This window comes from Sminthopsis crassicaudata, chromosome 2 (genome assembly GCF_048593235.1).
Source record: "Sminthopsis crassicaudata isolate SCR6 chromosome 2, ASM4859323v1, whole genome shotgun sequence".
Classification (NCBI taxonomy): domain Eukaryota; kingdom Metazoa; phylum Chordata; class Mammalia; order Dasyuromorphia; family Dasyuridae; genus Sminthopsis; species Sminthopsis crassicaudata.
The window spans coordinates 505727000-505744023 of record NC_133618.1 but is presented as its reverse complement, the minus strand read 5'-3'; the positions used below and the strand labels follow the sequence as shown (position 1 = coordinate 505744023).

The window sequence follows — 17024 nt, the reverse complement described above, 5'->3', positions numbered from 1 at the left end:
AGAATATCAGATCTGGAATATGGAATGTTAGAACATACACTGTCAGAGCTGGAAGGGATGTTAAGAGACCATCCAGTCCAACCTCCTCATTAGACAGATAAAGTGCATCTTTAGTTAAACATTATCTAATGTAAACTCCCCATCCCCCACTGCCAAGGATGGAGGATGGAGCTGGATACATTTCCGTTTATCCGAAGGTGAGTGGTAGATTCTTTGGTATGGAAAGCCTCTTCTCTCCTACTAAATTAATATGTTAATTAACACATGTTTGTTTATAAACACTGGCGGCCTCTACAGGTATGTGCATCCCCAAATGATTCACCCAGCTGTTTTATGCTGAAGTTCAAGGGTTATTTCGGCTTCACCTGCAGGGCAATTGTTGCTGGCTCCTTTCCTGGGGGATCCGCATGTTTTCTGGAGCTTACTCTAACTGCCCTAGTCGACCTGTTCTCTCCCTTCTCCTCCCGCGCTTCCTCTCAGTCTTCACCGTGGTGGCAGGAAATTCATAAACAACGCCAACTTTCCCAGCCAGCTCACCGCAGCTGCCCACAGCTCAGGGGGCGTGTTGTCTCGGCGACTTAGGGAAAAATGTGAGTCTCTCTCTGGTTATGTGGTTTCTAGTTTGTAGATTCGACTCCGAATCCAAGAGAGGGTCTGGGGGGTGGGGGTGGGGTGTAAGAATGGAAGCGCCTTTTCCAACACTCACTCACACTCACACACACACACTCACTCTCTGTCTCTCTCTCTCTCTCTCTGTCTCTGTCTGTCTCTGTCTGTCTCTCTCCCCCCCCTCCCCCGTGTGTGTCTTTCTCCCTTTCTCTCTCACTCTCCATAAAAAAGGGCCGCTGGACGCCTCTCTTTCACCCTTGCCCTTTCCAGCAAAGTCTGGGAACCAGAATGGAGCTCTGCGTTGAGGACTGGGGGCGGGGGCTGGATGGGGGTAATTCTTCAGCTCGAGATTTCTACTAACACTTTGAAAGGGTCCCAGACTCGTTTTACCTCGGGAGAACGAGGCAAAGGAGAACACCAAGGGGAAGCCGGGATTTTCTCTAGGCGCGATCCTCTCTCTCCTTTACTGGGTTCCCCTGGGGCCCACCTCCGCCGCTGCCTCCAGCATCCCACCCCCTCAGCCGTATCTCACTAACCAAATGCCGGGGACTAGATGCCAGCTTAAATGCCCGATTCGCGCTCTGACCTGGGGGTAACCCCCCCTGCCGTTCCCCTATTTCCCCCCCCTAGACTGGAGGGGGGGCGGGGTGGGGGAAAGGAGGGGAGGGCGGGGGAGAGAAAAAGGCGGCGCCGGCTCGGCTGGGACATGTAGTCTGAAGGGTCTCGGCCTCCCTTTGGCTGCCCGGGTGTGGGTTCCGACTCCAAACTACGACTCCCGCCAGGCCATGCGCCGTAGCGCATGAGCTCTACATAGCTCTAGCGCATCTATTATGCTGCCTTGCCGAGGATAAAAAGAAGAGCAACCGGAGGGACTATAAGGCAAACGTTGCTGAAGCTGCCGGGGCAAAGTAATCTATTTAATCTTACCCTTATATTCGTTTGGTGCTGCGGTTGCATTGCTATCTCCGATCCGTCTTTTCTAGCGGGGGGGTGTGTTGGGAGGTTGGGGGGAGGGCGAGGTGGGGGCGAAGGAGAAGCCTGTTCAGAAAGGCCAGTGCCTGGTGGAAAGAGTAAAACGCTCCCTGGGTTCTGCAGCCTTTGTGCTTTGCAACAATGTAACAAAGCCAGCTTGGGGAACCGAGACACTGTAGCTGGCTGGGTTGTGTCTCTGTGTGTATGTGTGTGTGTGTGTGTGTGTGTGTGTGTGTGTCTTTGTATGTGTGTTGTGTGTGTGTTTTCCACCTCCCCTCTTCTCCTCTGCTCTGGATCGGGGCGCCCTAGGAGGAGCCCCGGCGGACGGTTGCATTGCGATCGCTCACCTCCTTAGTCGCCCCCTCCCCTTCCCCCGTCGCCTCCCGGGGCGCCTTCTTGCCCCATTCTCGGTGTGACCCTCCCCCCGACTCCTCAGCCACCCTCCTTGCAACCTGGGCACCCCCCGCTCCCAATCTGGGAACTGGCGGGACTGGAGCGAGGGGAGCCCCGGCCGGTCGCACGGAGCCAGCCTCGTCCATCGCTCGCTCACGGAAGGGAATTTTTTTCCCTCCCTGTGCCCGCCATCTTTTGAAGGGGGAAAATAAGGGGGAGAAGGAAAAGGTGAGCCAAGGCTCCCTCCCCAGCTGCCCCAGAGGCGAGGTCGCCCCAGCCGGACACGGCCTTGGCGGCTCTCCCGAGGATCCTGCGAGCAAATGGCTCTTGTTCAGTTTCGATCCGCGGCGAGTTTCCCGGCTGGAGAAAGCCGCCCCCACCCTCCGCCTTTCCCTCCTTCGCCTCCTTCCTCCCTCCTTCCCTCCCTCCTTCTCTCCTCGGTCGTCCCTCCCGGCTCCGTCCAGTTTTGAGTTGTGGCTGGGGTAAGGACGGGGGTGGGGGAAGAGGGGAGTTGGAACCGGGGCCCTGGGGAAATGTGAGCGCCCGGGAACGAAGGCCCGGAGAGGGGGCCTCGGGGCGGGGGCTAGCAAGGCGGGCGCTGGGTGGCTCGTCCTGGCCTAGGTTACCCGCACTTCGAGGCGCTCCCGAGGCGGAATCCAGGTGGGCTTCCTTCCGATCGGGTTCTTTGGCCTTTTTGCCCAAAGTTTCGTGGTTGGGGGCGGCGGTAGAAGGGACACAGAGAAGAGAATTTGGCCTCACAAAAGGGCTGGAGTTAAAAAAATTCGAACCCAGAGCAAATAGTGTATTTGAGCAAATTTGTCAAGGCCACTCGGATCTTGTGGGATATATTATGGGTTTTTCTTTTCTTTCCCACCCCAATTTGGCTTACGATGCATCTCCCAGGATTGTGCCAAAGTGACTTTCAACTCACATGGGAATGAATATCATTTCAAAATCCCTTCTTGCTCCCACTTGGCGAAGGAGACTGACTGTTCTTTCCCCCCTCATTTGTGTTCATGAGGAACTGAAATGAAACTCCAGTAGAAGGCAAGGTTTCTTTTTTTCTTTGCAAAGTTTTCAAGGAGAAGATGGTAACTCCCAGCCTAGTATTTGCCCCCTTTCTCCTAAATGGGATTGATTTGGAAAGATGAAGGCATTGAAAGTGAATGGGATGCTCATAATCTGTGGATCATTGATTTGATGGGCCATAGCTACTCTAGAGCATCTATAATAGTCCATCTTGTTAACTTACATTTTTAGGGACCTTTAAATAATGGGTTACAAAGGTTTCTGTTGTAGTTTATCATTTCAATGGGACGCTAAATTTTTGGCTAACAGCCTTCTGTTTCACAGTGCCCTAACCTGTCATCACCACCACTTGCATTTTCCCCCTAGCATGCTGGTGAAGTTAGAAGGTGTGTGTGTGTGTGTGTGTGTGTGTGTGTGTGTGTGTGTGTGTGTGTGTGTGTGTGTGTGTGTGTGTGTGTGTGTGTGTGTGTGTTGGTGGTGTGTGTGAGGGAGAGAGAGAGAAGGAGGGAGAGAGAGAGACAGAGAGAGAGAGACAGAGAGAGACAAGGAGAGAAAGAGAGAGGGAGGGAGGGAGGAAGGAGGGGGGTGGAGGGGGGTGAGGTCTCCAAAACAAGTGAGATTTCGATGGAGTAAATTTAAACAAAGATAAAAGAACCTTTGAGCAATCTCCCCCATCCTCTTAAAAAATATCTGTCTGGTTCTGTTCTCTTTTAATATTCCCCCACTCCCTTCATTTTTCCTTTTAATGGAAGTACCAAGCTATCAATCAACAATTATTTATTCAATATCTACTTAGTACTTAACAACATTACATCTTGAGCTCAGAAATATGGCCTATTGGCCCTGGTTGATACTGAAGCAGTGAAGCATCATATTTGCAAATAAAGTGACTGATTAGTAGGGCTGCCTTCAGAATCTGAAGTGGTCCAGTGATTCCAGATGGTGAAATAATAGGGTACATAGTGTCATCAGGACATTGGGATCATTTTCTGACCTTATTGGTAATGCTGAAACCAAATTTCATTTGCATGGATTTTTTTTAAAGGTCTTTCTAGATTCTGAATAACTTTAAAAAATAAGTGTTGCTGAAGTTGACAGACTCAATTTTAGATGGAGTATAGATTTCAAGATTTTCAGGTATTAAAAAGTAACCTTTGAAATGTGAACTACTATATTGTTCCTTTGAAATCAGCTTGCACATGTTTCAGAAGCAAACTTGTAAATAAGTTTCAGTATTAGTAAACATTCTTTTCTTTTTCTGAAACCCACTAAAGCCCCCAAAACAAAAAGTGAAACTCCCGGAGGAAAAGAAAAAAGTGAAACTGACCATCCTTGACTCTTAGAATGCCCTCTAACTTTTCAGTAAATAGGTCCAGCTTTCAGTAGTGAGGAACATTCTGCAGCAACTACAAGACACTGGGTGCCTACTTAAAATGCCAGTTAGTTGAAGTGGCCAGTGAAAATAAATAATTGGCCTGTAATGAAATGCATAACATTTTCAGTTTGTGATCTTGGACATTTTATTTACTTTGTTTATGGAAGAATAAAATATTATTATTGATTAATCGTATCTCTTAAAATTAAGATAACTTAATGATGTAATTAATTCTAATGAAAACATTTGGCTTTTTGTCAGATTATTTGTATTCAAACGTTCATGTTAGAAAGATTTGTGCTACCTCTAGAGATCCATTCCTAGGCAGGATTTATGTGTATTTAAATATATATATATAATGTATAGTATAGTAAATAGTGTATAGAGAAATCTGTATAATTATATGTAACATACATACATATAAGTGTGCATGTATGTATATATATATATATATATATATATATATATATATATATATACATATATACTAGTATATAAAATGAACATAAACTCTAACCTAACAGGTATAGCTACTGTAATCAGTGTACTAAATAACAGTTACTATTTGCTGTTTTTCAGAGTATGTAAAATGATTGAATATTTGATCAATTAGTAGGTACCAGTCCTTTCTGCCCCTTTTATTTATAAGCTTGCAATTTTATTCGTCCTGAAGAGTATTTCATGATTAAAGTAGAAGCCTTGTGGTTCTTGTAACCCTGATATAAATTCCAGAACATGAAAAATCATAGTACATTGGGTGATTTTTTTTTTTTAAAGGAGAGGGCAGGAAAAAGAATGAGGAATGTGTTTTGTATGGATATGTGACTTAGGAATCACAAAAAAGGGATAATCTTCCTTAAACTATTCTCTCCAAAACCATTATTTAAAAAAAATATTTAATATAAAACTACTGCTAATAACCTCCCTCCTCAACTATCTTGTATTTATTTGTGTTCACTTTATATTTTATGTTGCATACTTATATATGTGCTTGTCTCTCAAATTAGATTGTGAACTCCTTGTGAGTAGGAATGGTTTCTGTCTTTGTATTTATATTCTCACCCAGAATCTAACACATCGCTTGGTAGGCATTTAATAAATACTTGTTGATTGATTAAAATGAGTGGGATGGATGAATGATAAACTTTTTTTCCCTGGACCTTAAGAGGATGAATGCTTTAGGAACATATGAATTATGTTCATGGATGCTTTTCTCTACCCATGCTCCTTTGGGAGGCTTGATATGACAGCCTAAAGAGCACTTGTATTGTTTCTTGACTGCCTCTCCTCCCCTCCACAGCCAAGGCAGCGCTGGGTACAGAAAGATAAAACAGGAGTCCTAGCAACATTCATGTGTCTCACGTATTTGGGTCAAGTTTTTACTAAGAAGAATTGATTTGGTATCATGCCCTATTCTGCAATGTGATCTTGTATCTCCTTCATATCCACAGTTGCTCTAAAATAAACACAGTAACTTAAACATCTCTTTCCATTTGATTTTTTAAAATCCATTCCTGTGTGCCAGTACACACTGGTATACTATTCTACAGAATGTATATTCCTGTTGTCTCCTACCAGATAGTTGAAAATCATCTTTCAGAAAGAATAGAGGAAGGGATGGGATGGGGAGGGTGGGAAAACCTTCTTTACATGCTGCAAACTTTTTAAATCTTGTAGTCTAAAAATTCTGCCAGTCCCTGAGAGGCAAGAAAATCTTTGTTGGGGAATAGAGTAAATGGGTGGAAATCATGCTTCAATTTGTGGTATTAGTCTATTGTATCTTTGTAAAAAAACAATTTTTATTTTATTAGCAACCAGCCCTCTAGATTTGGTTTTCTGCTTTACTTTGTTTTTAGTGCTCAACTATAACATGGGGTCAGACCCAGGAAAAAGGTGCACCTCAGAGAATGCCTTTTGCCCCCTTGAAGGCCACTGAAAATATTGGTGGACAGAAGTTGATGAAGTGTGTTGGAGATCCAGTAAGTGGCAGATTCTCTGAGTACTGGGTAAAATATAAAACTTGGAATGAAATTGGATGGTAGAGGGTGGGAGAAACAAACTGGTTTTTTTTTTTTTTTCATAGCAGAGTTTATTTGGGGTTTTGATGTTGTCTTTTAAATGTTAATCTGGGGTGAAACATTTATAGAATATTTAGAAAGTATAATCTGATAATGTTAGAGGCACAATTATGTGCAAATTGTAATTCTTTTTAAGAAAGCACAAAAATACTTTAGAATTTTACTATTTTGTAATTCATCAGTAATTAAAGAAAACTAACAACAAATCAACTGAAAAAAAAAAAATTGAGTTCCTATTGGCTGTTCAGCCCTGGACTTAGAATGGTGGGAGTATCTTAGAAGTACAAAACACAAATACTGCCTTCTAGGAATCCACTGTCCAGGGCAAAATGGTCATAGAATTGGAAGCATTATGATTTTTGAAATAATAATACAAAACATAAATAACTATGTGAGACATTTAGCCTGGTATATGAATGAATATCTTGTGTAATCAGGTGATAGCAAAATTCCATAGCTTCCAAAGGACACTGTCCCCTGGAAATCACAAGACTGTCTTTTAGACCACCATGACCAGTTTGCTCCTCAGATGTAATGATTCTGAATTCTTTTTGCATCAAAATCCAGTTTTTATCTAGAAACCTAAACTCTTCAGGTAGAGAAAAGGAAAGGAAATCATATAACTATATAGAAAGTGTATACATTTAATTCTCCCCGTGGAAAGAGTGTGGTTTGGGGGGGTGGAATATGGTGGAACTTACTAAAGGCTTCAATTGAGAGAGAAATTGAACTATCCAAATTGTCTGCTTCCAAACTTTTTGCAATTTGATGAGCACTCCCAAGTTATTACTTTAAAGAGCAGCTCTAATGTAAATTTCATGCAGGCATCCCATTAGGAGTTAGGGAAATATTTGCTGGAGCTGTTGTCTTCAGCTGTACTTGACATACACAAATGTTTCTATTCTGTGTGTTTCTATTGGGATTTGGACTCTTTCCATGGCCATTTAAAAAAAATGCAAATATGTTTTTCCAGACTGAAATGTGTGGGGCTATTTCCTGGGGCTGGCTTGGATTAAAATGCAACATATTCTGCTGTTGCATTGTGTTGTTGCTTTATCCTTTTTTGGTTGTTACCAGAGTCTGAGGAGGACATGAATTAAAACTTGTCATTTGGGATGGGAGATTGTTTCAGAGAAACTATAAGAGAAAACAAAGCTGGTTGATATTCTGGAGGAGAGATCCAAATGTAGGTAGTCTTTTTGGGGAGCCCTAGAAATGCTTTGCCACTTACTTCACCCCCATCCCAAACATGGAGATGTTCCCATTTCACAATTAGCAGTTGCAGATGTTTGTGGCTCATGTTAGCTCTCTGTTACTTTTGAGTTGACAACTTCATTCAAAATAGAATGGGTTGTCTATATAATTCCATTAGGGAATTTTTCTTTTTTTTTTTTTCCAAGGATTGGAATTAATTTTCCAACCCTTCAATGAGCTGGATTAGTTAGCAGTTTGAAAATCACTTTTATTACTCTCTGTAAGTTGCTTTTCTCTCTGTTTCTTATATTGTTGGATCTTACTATAACATCTATTTTGGTAGGATCTAAATTTGGAAAGAAACTTAGAGATCCAACTGACTCATTTCACAGATGAGGAAACTGAGACCTAGAGAACTTAATTGACTTGCCTATGTCACACAGGTAGTAAATAGCAGAGCAGGAATTAAAATTTCCTTCCTTTGACTCCAAAATCAGGGCTCTTTACCCACTCTCCTGGCATGTGCATAGCCCACAGGGATATGTGGCTTCTGTCAGATATTTACACAGGAGTCTTCTTGTTATACTTTCCTTGGTATCCAAATAGTGGGAGAGCTATAGGCTAAGATTCTTTCATTGATGAAAGCTAATGCAGTTGAAATTTATATAAGCAAGTCATTTTCCTAATCTGGGTCACACATATCCTGTCTATAATCAGTCAGTCATCAAGTATTTATTAAACACCTCCCAGGTACCAAGTAAGAAGAGGGAGTATTTACTTTTTTTGTTTTCTGTATCCCCAACACCTAGCATAGTACTTGGTACCTGGGAGGTGTTTAATAAATACTTGATGACTGACTGATTATAGACTATACAAAGAAAGGGTTAGGCTAAATAATTGTCAAGGAACTTTTGATAATGTGAATGTGAAGCAAATCACGATATAGGGAAGTTTTGTTTGTAAACAGTTCATAAGCCACAATTTTTTCCTAAATTATCACTGCATTCATCAGTGAAGGGACATCTTCAGTTGTTAAGGGTCAAGTCAATTCTCCTAGAGCCTCCACAGTTGTGGATCATAGCATCTGAAAGGGTTGCAAGGCAGCCTTTGCTGATACAGGTGTTTTAGACTGGGAATGAGATAAATTGGAGGCAAAGGGAAGAGGAGAGAGGTCAGACGACGAAATGGCCTCTCAATGGTAGAGGTCAGAGAACAGCAACTGCCTCTCAGTCTCCTTGTATCATCCTCTCACAAGAGGAGATCCATTCTGGGTTTGATCTCCAGGAGTCAGGTGGCTCTCATGTATTCCAACAAGATGATTTTTATCTTCCTTGACCCTATAATTCATCCTCAGCCCCCTAAATAAATTAGTTGAATTAGATCTCTGACAGTTACTTTTGCTACTGTTTGCGAGTGGTAGACTTTGGCATTTTAGAAGCATTTGTACTTAACCAAAGTAATTGTTCAGAAGAGACTTGCTGCCCCTGTGAAAGTCTCTCACTCCAAATAGTTGGGTCTCTTCCTCTTATAAGGTGGATGATTGTGGGTGGAGGTGGCAAAGGCTACATGCAGGTAACTTGTTTGCCAGTTAATTTTTGTATGTGTACATGATCACTTTGATAATCTCTAAAGCCCTTCCAGCTCAAATATTGTTTTAATTTCCATTTTTTTCCCTCTAAAATCCCCCTAGTTCTATCATTCTATGTTCAACGATCCTTTCCCATTATGAAATTTCTTTATCCTGTGACCTGATGAATACTTGGGGGAAAAAATGGAAGTGCTTAATTAAAAAAAAAAAAAAAAAAAGTTAAATGCTTAAAGAGGGACACCTATGGTTAGCATACCTCTCACCTGTTTTATCTTTATGTAGATTGTTGTTCTGGAATAGACTATCCCTTCCCCCCTTTCCTTACCTGCAAAGGGAAGAAATAAAAACGGTAGTAAATAAAATCCTGGATCTGTCTAAAAGAAGAGAGAAAAGCCAGAAATGTGACCAGTAAGTAGATCTGGACATGTAATCCTGTGATAAAGCTCCTGTGATGCTGTTTTTTTTTCAAAAACAAAACAAAACAAGGAACAGAAGGCGAAGGGTTTCTGAAGAAATATGAAGTTTAAAAAAAAAATGGATTGAGAAAGTATGACAAGACTTCAAAGCAAGAGTCAATGAGTAAGTGTTAACATTTAGCCATTAAGGGCTAAAACCAGCATCATCTTAGGATCTGGGTGCCCAGGATACTTCGGTGAAATTCTATACTCAGAACTCAAGGAAATTCCAGAATGGGGATGGGAGAGGGGGGGGTAGATAGTGTGGTATGAGGAAACTTCAAGGAGGGTGATTTTTAACCTGGGACTCAGTAGTAAAGTTCGGATTTAACAAAGAAAAAGGAAAAAAAAAAGACCTCAGTTCTTAGAGAAGTAGTGTTCAAAGTAGTACAAAGATGGTTGGATTTTTCACCAAGAAACTTGGGTTCAAATCTTGTTTCAGCTGTATGACCAGGGCCAAGTAAAATATTTAGGCTCTTTCCAAACCTCAGTTTCCTCATTTGTAAAATGAGGAGAATAATACCTGTACTGCTTATTGCAAAGGATTGTTATAAGGATCAAATGAAATGATGTGCCTAAGTGGTCTTGTACATCAGAAATTATCTGCCATGATGATGTTCCTGTTGCATGAACTAAAGAGCTGTGAGAAGCTCTTTGCTAAGGCTGGGCTTTAAAAAGGATAGGGGAATTTGGAAATCTCTAGATTTACTAGATTTAGGACCCGATATATGTGTTAACCTACCCCAAGTTGCAATAAAGAAAAGAGATTTCTTTGAAAAAAAATTTTTTTAAACTGTATTTCTAATTCCCTTTGTTCAGACTTTATATGTCCCAAGACTTCCTTGTGTTGTGGTAAATTAGTTTCTTTACTCTGCTTAGCTGAGTATATGCTGGAGCTGCAGGGAAGGGGTACTGCAAAGCAATAGTCAAGATTTTAGGAGGCCTGGACTCTGGTAAGAAGTCCCCCAAGGGAAGACAACGGTGTGTGTTGGGGGGGGGGAGCCTGTGCTTGGAGCCTGCCATGGGCTAGTGGCTTTTACTCCCAGATGCATCTCATTGCATGATGATTGCCTGCATTCCATTGGAATGCACTGGTTTATTTCATTCAGGGAACAGTTGTCTCAGTCTGTCACAGGGGCCAGGCACCAAGATTCTCAGGAGCAAGGATTTGCCTTCTTTAGATCCAGTTTCATGTGACTTAGAATGGCAGCTCCTTAACAGTTAGGAGTCTATGTATTTTGTGTATGGTCTGGGCCGCACCTAGCACACTATGAGCTTTCAGTAATGGTTAGAGATTGTAGTAGTATTTGCCCTTTTGCAGATAATTTCAACTACCCCACCTTTTAAATGGGAAATAATAACCTTAATTCCTAAGAACAGCTTAAGAACAGTACAAAAAACTCTGTAGAGCTTTGATAGTGGTGGCAATGTCCAGCAGTAGGGTATCAAAGTGGGGAAAGCCCTGGTCTTGGAGCCAGAAAATCTGGCTCCCCATTTACAAACCTTGTTGACTCTAAATCAATGAATCTCTCCTCTCTGAGCCTCAGTGTCCTTATCTGAAAAATTGAGTATGATAATATCAGCTCCATTTCCTTCACAGAGTGGTTAGTGGTAGAGATGAATGAGGTAATAGAATTTAAAATGCTTTATAAACTCTAAAGCACTACTCATGGGTTTGGTCTTGATGCTGATAGTAGTAAAAAACTGCTCATAAAATGTAAACAAGAGAGGATGATCTTTAATACCAGAGAGAATTTATTACACGAAGGTTTGTAGAGATGTGGTATGGTACTAATTTTACAAATGGCAGATTCTCTCTCTAAAAATGAAACTGATTTTTAGTGTATCCCCTTGCAACCAAATGAGCCAAAGGATGTGCTTTTGCTAGTGATGCTAGTAAATGCGTTAAATGCATTTTAGTAAACTAAGTAGCATTAGTAAATAATGCTAGTAAAAATGCACAAGTCCTAACGTTTCCATTTCTCATTTTCCCCAAGTTGATCAATTTTTAAATTGTTTATCTGCTTTTTTGATTGTTATACTTCATTTATGATGTTTAAGTGTGTCATGTAGTTAAATATCTAGGTTTGCAAGTTGAAATACATTTTAATGAAATCTGTTTCCTCAATCCCCTGTCCTTGTGGCGAGTACCTATCATGCTCCCAAAAAGTTATTGAGTGGTCAAGAAAAATTGCTCTTTGAATCATAGAATATTAAAGCAAGAAGGGACCTTAGAATATATGTTATAATAGCATATAATATAGCTTAAACTAGGAAGGTCAGAAAATGTAGAACTTATTTAAAAATATATGGTTGAAAAAGACCATGTATCAGTCAGCTCTTATTTGACAGATGAAGAAACAGATTTGGGGCCAGAAATGGAACCCAGGAATCCTGACAGTTAACCCAATGCTCTTTCTTTCTTTCTTTTTTTTTTTTTTTTTCTTTTTCTGAGGCTGGGGTTAAGTGACTTACCCAGGGTCACACAGCTAGGAAGTGTTAAGTATCTGAGACTAAATTTGAACTCTGGTCCTCCTGAATTCAGGGCTGGTGCTCTATCCACGGCGCCACCTAGCTGTCCCCCTTCCTCCAGTGCTCTTTCTATTACTTCACACTGTTCTGTTTTATAGATACTATGATAAAGTTCCATCTAAGGAAAGGAACTTCTTGCCTGTGGTTTGAGAAAATCTTCTATCTCCAAACTCCAGAGTTCAAACTAATAAAAATCAAGATTATTACAACAACATGGAGATAATTTTAGGTTATCAGAATTTGTTCCAATTTATGGCATAGATGCATCTTCTGTATGTAGTTTTTAGTCCAATGAACTTTTTTGGCATTTCAACATATGTTTGTCTTGGATGATTCAGTTCCTAGAATCCAACTTTACAATTTGCCAGTTTTCAAGGTCTTACTGCAAGTCATCTACTTTCTGGGTTTTCTTTCATAACTGTAGTGCTTTGTGACTTGTTTCAATGTTTCATTTCTCAGCAATCTTCAGATTGTCTTGACCCAGATATGCATTGCCTGTTCACATTACCTCTTTTGTTCAGCTTCATATTTGGCGTTTTGTTGACCACTACTGTACTTTAAAAAAGGGAAAGCAAAACCTAAGGAAGTGGAACCTGAGACAAATTTGGAAAGGGGCACAGAGTAAACATCTTCCTCAATTGTTTGTTTTTTATTAATTTGTTTGCTTCTACTTTGTTATATTCTATGGATTTTTTGTAAGATTCTATTTTTATTCTTAATTTTGTGTATTTGTTTTTATTAATGGTAATTAAATTTATATACACATATTTTAAAATATACCATGTTTAAGGGACATGGTAAATTTTCAGTGATGTCTGAATTACTCTGAAGGGAAGATACTTTAAAACGTGCTTTTGGGATTAATTTAAATAGTTTTACAAACAGAACTAGAAAGTGCAGTATCTGCTGAGTAAGACTACTCTGCTGTTGTACAAACATTCAGAACACAAAGCCTCATGAGTGAATGGGAGGCTTGTCCTATTTTATTTCAATAAGATTTTTGTGTCTGCAATAAATAGCTTTTGGAATAAAGTGGTTGCTGGGGTGTGTTGTGTGGTGAATGCCATACAGCTGACAGCTTGGGGAACAGATTTTTAAATGCTCCTTTACTATGAGAGGTTTAAGTAGGAAAATTAATTGGTGCTACATTATATGTATCAAAAAAACCTTTAGGCTCCCATTATAGAAAATGGTTTCCAGTCCTGATGGGCTTTAAACTGTTGTGTTGACTATAATGGATGGGAAATGCCGAGCAACCAGTTCAAAACCTCTTTTTATATACCTAGACTTGTTCTAAATAGTGAAGCCTGAAATGAAGATCAGGGGTACCAAAATGTGGCTCATTCCTTTGAGGGGAAAGGGGAAAGACTACTTAAGGATATTTGTGAATTGGAGGACAAGCTCTTGATTTGGGAGATTGCATTTTTATTTTGTTTCTAGTTGTTCTACTTTGGGGGATTTTTTCCTGGCAGCTCTAGGGACAGGCGCTGGCTCCCCACCCCACCAGATTTCTCTAGATACTGACTCTGTCTGGCTCTCATCCCCTCCCCTCCCCCACTACCTCTTAATGGGGATCGTCTCCAGGAGACTGAGCTTCCTATAGCTATGGCTGGATACAGGAGAGGGCCTCCTTCTGCCGTCAAACTAAGCCAGCTTAGGGAAACGAAAGGGAAAGAGGAGAATCTTGTTATTATGGAGTCCCTCTTTCCCTCCTTATTGAAAAGAAAAGCAAAGAGAAGATCCTTCATTGGGAAAAGATCTAGAGATTCCAGTATTTAGAGCAGGAAGGATCTTAGATGTCATCTAGTCCAAATTCCTCATTTCAGACATTTATACTTGAGAATGAGAAATTTGTCCATTATCATATAGGTAGATTGCTGCATGGCTGGGAATAGAGCCCAGTTGTTCAGGCTTTAAATCTAGTGTTTTATTTTGTTTTTTTTTCCCCCCCCCCAAAATCAAGCCAACTGAGCAACTGGCCCTGAAGACTATTCTGAGTCTTCTCCAGGAATTTTGGAAGCATACCACATCTCTGAAATGTGTATTTCTGGCTCTTAGTTCTACTTGAGGATGAATGTACAGTCTTGCATAGTATTCTTGTCTTTACCCATTCGTTGGAAAAAGTATTGAATTTGGAGGCAAGAGAGGTAGTCTCAAATCCCAACTCTGATACTTAGCTGTACAATTCTTGTGCCTCTAGGCAAGTCATATAACTTCCCAGATCCTCAGTTCCCTCATCTGTAAAATGGAAATAAATAGTGCTTGTTTTATATTCCTGCCCCAGGGAAAGGGCAAAGTGATATAAGAGGAATGTTGGATTTGGAGTAAACAGCAGTGAATTCAAACAGCACTATACTAACACTATCACTGTGGACTAATAACTATTTCTTTGGGCTGCATTTTCCTCAGCTGTAAAATAAGTTGAACTAGAAAATTTTCCATCTCTCAATCTATGATCCTGTGGGGAAAGCTCATTATAAACTTTGAAGTACTTCAGAAATATGGGATTATTGTCATTCCCCCTTGCAATTTAGGAAATTGTCCTGCATATTAGGATGCCATCATGTCAGTGTTGGAATCACATCTATCTATACTGTGAGCTTTCTAAATAATTTTAGGATCGGAATTTGGCCAATAGTATAACCAATCGATCAAGCACTTATTAAGCACCTACTATGTAGGCATTATACAGGGATGAAAGAGAAAAAAGAAACAGTCCTTAAAGAGCTTATCAGGGAGAACAACATCTAGACATAGAAGTATAAACATAATATACACAAGATTTTTGGGTGGATGGATGAGGTAAGGAGCACCAACAGCTGGTAGCTGAGAAGAAGAGGTCAGAAAAGGCCTCAAATAGGAAGTGGTATCTGATCTGTACTTGGAAGGAACCTAAGGATTTTAAAGGGTGGAGGTGAAGAGAAATGCTTGCACAAAGACATGGAGACAGAAAAATAGAATGTGATATATAAGGAACAGCCAGCAGGCCAGTTTGTATGTTTAGAGGGCTTGAAGGGAAGGAATGTACAAGGCTAGAAGGTAGAAAGTGGCCAAGTTCTGAAAGACTTTAAATGCAAAACAGTATGTTTTACTTGATGCTACATATTATAGGGAGTCACTGAAGTTTATCGAGCAGGCTAGTGACATGGTCAGACATGTGCACAGCTTGGCTAGCCCATAGAAACAGATGGGAAGCAAAGTAAGACTGAGTAGCATTCTGACAAAGTAGCATTGAGTTTATGAGAAAACACAGCATAATCTTAATGACCACAAGTAGCCACGACTTGAATTTCATATGTGTTCATTGCCTTTGTGGTCTTGTTGCAAATCATCTCTAAGTGAGGTTTTTTCCAACTTAAAATTTGTATTACTAAAAAGCATCCCTGCATGTAAAAAATGACCAGTCACCTAGTAGGTGCTTGTTAAATGTGCCATGGTCTTTGAGAGAGGAAGATGTGAAGTGATTTGAAGTCACTAAGATCTCAATTTTGTTTGGAAACAGTAGGATTGTTTTCAGATTCCTTTCACTTTGCCTCTTTCCTGCCCCTCAGGAATCCATTCCCCTCCCCCTTCGCCCAGTAGAAGACCCAGATGACAAATGATTGGTGTTATCCAATTGGGGGTTCTGTTCTGTGGTAGATTGCTTTTGTTAGGCTTCAGAAATCTACAATGGGTGACTCATTCAGTTTTTCTCTCCTGGCCTGCCCAGCCACTATATTTGGAGGCAATAACTTCCCTTGTGAACATGTGTGTGTGTGTGTGTGTGTGTGTAAAATCTATTATCATCTATTTTACTTCCCCAGACTCCAATTTCAAAGGGATTACCAGCAAAGTAATCAATCTCTGATGTAGATTGGGTAGAACCTAGATTTTTTTTTTTTTTAAATTTAAATAGCCAGTCCCTGATCTGGTAATGCCATTTGCTGGGTCAGTGCTTGATAGTATCAAATTAAGAGAAGGGGAAAGAGTGAGTCTGTCCATTGATTGGCAAGACCTTCTCAGCCTAGATGGATAGATATCTTTTGAAAAGTTGGTTCTGTTGTGTACTGAGACAATGGTAGCATCATTGTCCATAGCCCTTGCCTTCCTGGCTTTTAAATTGACCCACTTTCATTTCCCAGCCTAGTATGGAAATGTCCAGTTGCCAAGACTGTTGCCATAATTAACCGTCTGATGAATTAGATTGGGGATATGAGTCCATAGATTCAGCTAGCTGTTCATACATTTTTCTCAGCTAACTTTTGTGATGTGTTTACTATATGGCAATGTGTGTACTAGTGACTAGAAGAGAGAACACAGCTAAAACAAATGATATGCCTTTGAAGGGCTTTTAGTCTAGTGGAGGAGTTTAAGGCATGCACACAGATAACCAATTATATTCCAATTTATATTATATTTATCATAACCCTTTACTCAACTAGTAAGGTTTGGAATTGATTTTTACTTCTCTGGAGAGGCTTAGTGTTTTTAACCATCTCTTCTGGATATGCCCCATGTTGATACTTTTATGATCCATTGATCTTGTGAAAATATAAAAGATTCACAAGCCCTAGGGAAACTTTCTGGACTTTGTTGCAAAAACAGTGAATGTGGAGTCAAAAGGTCTGCGTTGGAATCCCAAGTGTGCCACTTAACTACCTGTGTCATTTGGTTGTACAAGTCATTGTCCCTTTCTGAGTCTCAGCAGAATGAGGGGTTTAAGTTCTATATCTTTTAAAGTTCTTTTCAACTTAAAACTCCTATTCCTTGTTCCTAGGCATTTTTTCCCTTGCTCCCAAAAGCCTCCTTTCATTTCCTCC

The 17024-nt window shown here is 40.5% G+C and overlaps 1 protein-coding gene across 5 annotated transcripts in view; it reads left to right on the top strand.

The window, feature by feature from the left end:
* Positions 1–398: 398 nt before the first annotated feature.
* Positions 399–17024, top strand: part of BRD3 (bromodomain containing 3) — a 53433-nt gene continuing 36807 nt past the window's right edge. The window contains exons 1-2 of one of the 5 annotated variants that reach the window (XM_074294056.1): positions 399–590; positions 6235–6357. The gene's annotated coding sequence lies outside the window, so the exon portion shown is untranslated. Of the gene's footprint in view, positions 591–1388; positions 1518–6234; positions 6358–9520; positions 9647–9681; positions 9818–17024 lie in introns of those variants that run through there. The other 4 variants (XM_074294055.1, XM_074294057.1, XM_074294059.1 and 1 more) reach the window with 4 other exon arrangements.